The sequence below is a fragment of the Gopherus flavomarginatus genome, chromosome 12 (assembly GCF_025201925.1).
Source record: "Gopherus flavomarginatus isolate rGopFla2 chromosome 12, rGopFla2.mat.asm, whole genome shotgun sequence".
In the NCBI taxonomy this organism is placed as follows: Eukaryota; Metazoa; Chordata; order Testudines; family Testudinidae; genus Gopherus; species Gopherus flavomarginatus.
The window spans coordinates 18,562,025-18,566,591 of record NC_066628.1 but is presented as its reverse complement, the minus strand read 5'-3'; positions in this window follow the sequence as shown (position 1 = coordinate 18,566,591).

Below are 4,567 nucleotides of genomic sequence, written 5' to 3'. Positions count from 1 at the left end.
CTAGACAATATTTGGTCCTGCCATGAGGGCAGGGGACTGGACTCGATGACCTCTCGAGGTCCCTTCCAGTCCTTGAGTCTATGAGTCTATGAGTTAAACACTAACCAACTTCTAGTCTTTGTGCTTCAGATAAAATTAAAGAAAGTCCATGACTCAAAGGAATTAAATATAACAAATAAACAACCTGGAAATACCACTTCTTCTTTTATTATTATTTTTTTTATATTACAATTAGTTGAGATTAAGGCCTTGTCATGCTTGATTCTGTACACATGTTAGAGATGGACAGAAAAAGAAATTTTCATCACCCAGTAAATTCCGTATTTCATCATTTGTTTTAACCCCAAAATAGGACAGGAAGTTGAAATGTCAATGTTTTTGTGAAAGAAAAAATCATAAAATATTGGAATGCAGAAATATCTAAACATTTCATTTTGTCTTTTTTTATTGAAACAAGCCAGCCTTTTGAAGTGTCAATTTCATTATCAATCAATATTTTGATCTAAATTACATTGAGATGAGAAATTTTGTCATTTTAAATCGAAATGTCAACTCAATTTTTTTTATTTCAGCTTGACATTTTGAAAGAAAATCTGATTTCATTTTCAGAGGTCAAATTGAAATGAAATTTTTGTTTAGATTTTCCGTATGAAAAAATGAAATACTTTACTTCAAAGTTCAGATTATCCAGCCTACACAACGAACACTACGTGTGGTACTCATTGCTCCATCTCACAAAAAGATATATTAGAATTGGGAAAAGTACAGTAAAGGGCAACAAAAATGATTATGGGTATGGAACAGCTTCTATATGAGGAGACACTAAAAAGACTGGGAAAGTTTGGCCTGAAAAAGAGATGACTGAGAGGAATTTGACAGAGGCCTATAAAATCAAGCATGGTGTGGAAGAAGTGAATAAGGAAGTGTTATTTACCCCTTCACATAATATACAAATAAGGGGTCCCCTGATGAAATTAATAGGCAGCAGGTTTAAACCAATCATAAGGAAGCACTTCTTCACACACCACACAGTCAACATGTAGAACTCATTGTCACAGGATGTTGTGAAGGCCAAAATAATAACTGTGTTAAAAAAAGAATTAATTGAGTTACTTAGGGTAATTGGCTGTTAGCCAAGATGTCCAAGGACTCATCCCCACTCTCTGAATGTCCCTATACGTCTGACTGCTAGACGCTGAGACTGGATAAAAGAGAATGGATCACTTGATACATTGGTCTATTCTGTTCACTCTTTCTGAAGCATCTGCCACTGTTGAAAGACAGGATACTGGGCTAGATGGACCAGTATGGCCATTCTTATGTTCTTAATAAAGTTTAGAGCCTTCTCCAGATGATTCCTTACCCCAACATACTCAATCCCTTAAAACAAATACACACACACATACACACTCACTCTCCAAATAAAGAAACTACAGTTAACGTGCACCAAATGAACTCAATTTTCTCAGTGCTGCCTTGAGAAAGAGAGAGAGAGAGAGAGAGAAAGAGAGATGAATGATTCAAGTAGTAGCTATGCTCTCATCCATGGCACCTGTGCTGCAACTCACTCTGTGTGAGCATAGAGTGGAGTTGTAGCTGTCTTGGTCTCAGGATATTCAAGAGACAAGGTGGGTGAGGTAATCTCTTTCATTGGACCTACTTCTGTTTTTGATCCTAACAGAACTCTTCTTTCTCATCAAGAGAAGCTGGTCCATTTAAAGAGTTTACCTCACCCCCTATCCAGGCAGAAGTCAATGGGAACTTACTGAGAGACCCACCCCTTGATAAGGGGGGGCAGAATCTGGTCATTTGTAATGGAAAGGATAAAATAAGATTAAAAAGGAAGAACAATAAGAATCAACTCAGCTGACTTTTAAATGTGGATAATAAGTACAATGAGATCATTCTGACCTGTGGTTTTCTCTGTTTACTTTGTCTATTTAGACAGACAAATCAACAAATAGGTAGATAGTCTCTCTATCTGTCTCTGCAATACACCATATCAGGATATCAACTCTTCTTTACTACAAACACTTAAATCTGACAAGGTAGGTAGGGTTGTCCCTGGGAGTGGAGCAAAGAGCCTTTCCTCATCTGACTCCAAGACTAAGAATTGATTTTTAAGAGCTGTTTAAATGCTGTCTTATTCCCCTGGGATGAAATCCCTGCAGTTCACTCTCTGTAACAAGCTACCTGTAACATTGAGTTGGGTCAATCCTTAAGCAGCAATATTCCATACATAAGAATGAGAGCATAGAGGCTTGGATTATCAAAGGAGCCTAATGGATTTAGGTGTCCAATCTCAGTGACAGGCTGTCAGGTTTCCCTCCTCACTCTGAATGTTAGAGTACAGATGCGGGGTCCCACATGAAGACCCTCTAAGCTTATTTCTACCATCTTAGGTTAAAAACTTTCCAAGGCACAAATTCTTTTATACTTTGGATTAAGTAATGCTGACACCACCAAGTGATTTAAACAAACATTTAGGGAGGGCCACTTGGAGCCCTGCCTTCCCTGAATATACCCCCAAGTCCCTACACTCCTTTTTCTGGGCAGGCTTGAGAATAATCTCCCAAGCTCTATACCCCCTTTCCTGGGGAGGCTTGAGAATATATTCTCACCAATTGGGGCAGGTGAACACAGACCCAAACCCTTGGACTTAAAACAATGTAAAACCAATCAGGTTCTTAAAAGAAGAATTTTAATTAAAGAAAATGTAAAGGAATTTCCTCTATAACATTGGGATGGTAAGTAATTTACAGAATAACAAAAGACTCAAGATCATAGAGGATCTCCCCTCTAGGGAAAACCTCAACGTTACAAAATCAGGGATAAACCTCCCTCCTTGTACAAAGGAAATCACAAGCCAAAATAAAAGTAAGCTTATGCATTCCTTTGCTGGTACTTACTGTTACTAATGGAGTTGGATTGCTTGCTTTCTTGATCTGTCTCCTGCAAGCACACACAACAGACAGACAAAGCCCCTTCCCCTCCAGATTTGAAAGTATCTTGTTCCCTTATTGGCTCTTTTGGTCAGGTGTCAGTTAGGTTACCTGAGCTTCTTAACCCTTTACAGGTGAAAATTGAGTTAATCCCTTACAGGGTAAAGAGAGATTTTATGCTACCCTTAGCTGTACGTTTATGACACAGACTCAAGATTTTCAAAGTATCCTAGCAGCTAGACACCCAAACAACAACCATTTCATCTCCCATACGCTCCTTTGAAGATGCTAGCCATAATGAGAATGGAGTAAATAGATTGCATGAGGTGGCAGGAAAAAATAAGTGATGAGAGAAAGGAGGAGTTACAGTGTGTAGAGCTGGACAAAATTTTTTAGAACATTTTTTTTGTGGACAAACTAAGAGTATTGGTTGAGCTCATATTAGTTGCAAATTTGACACCTATTCACCAAATATTTTCATGGAAGGGGAAAAACAAAGTCTAAATGGACAGCCCAGCATATGGACCCCAGAACTCATACTAATACCTTGTGTCTATTTGTTGGGGTATTTGGATGTGGGAGAAACTCATTCACTATCTACTTCTGCTTGCTGTGGAGCAGAGATTTGAAGCTAGGTCTCCCATCTCTAAGGAAAGTGCTTTCTCTTTGGGCTATAATGCAATTTAGGGCAGGGCTTTCTCAGGCTCTCCAGATGAAGCTGTTCACATTGTATAAATCAGTAGCAGTAGATATACATCACGATAATGGAGCCATGGTGGCATGTAGAATGGATTACCATCCTGAGGCGTTCCATGTGAGACCGCTTGCTTCCAAAAGACTCAGTATGGGAGGATTAGTTTTCCTAAATGTCTCAGAATTGCATCTTCCAATCTTATTCATGGTCACCCTTATAACCTCAGCTTTCTAAACTTTGAGAAAAGTGTACCTTCTTCAGCACATTGGACATGGCCCCACCATTGCAGTCATCATCTCAACTGATGCAAAACTGCAACTAGCTGGGATCATCTAAGCATGTCCTCATTTGTGACAAAATCAAACCAGCCGATGTTAAGAATCCTCTGTAATTTTGACACTGAAAACTGTCTAGTGTCATCTCCTCAGCTATCTAATGGATATGTTTCTGCTCCATATAACAGAGTTGCCATTGCTACTACGTTGAACATTCATCTCTTAGTTGTCACATAGACATTGTGTTGCCCAAACAGAGGCATCTGAAAATGCTTAAATGCCACTGACGCAAGACTGATCATACATGTGACCTTTTCAGACATAGTCCCTTCTGATGTCAATCAGCTACTCAGATAGATAAAACTATTAACCTATTCAGTGTCATTGCCATCTACATGCACATCACCAGGTCATTCATTTCCGTTTTATCGGCGGCATGGATGGTTTTCATTTTATCATCGTAGATAAAGCACTTTTTCTCAGTGCATGGTCAGTAGTCTCTCCAAGTAAGGCAATATCATCCTCATATTTAAGATCCACTCAAGATGAATCTTTAAATAGTACACCTCTATCTGAGCCACAATCAATCTTGTCATCTGATAGTCTATTATAACATTGAATACCGAGGTTTGGAGAAACATACTTGATGCACCCCT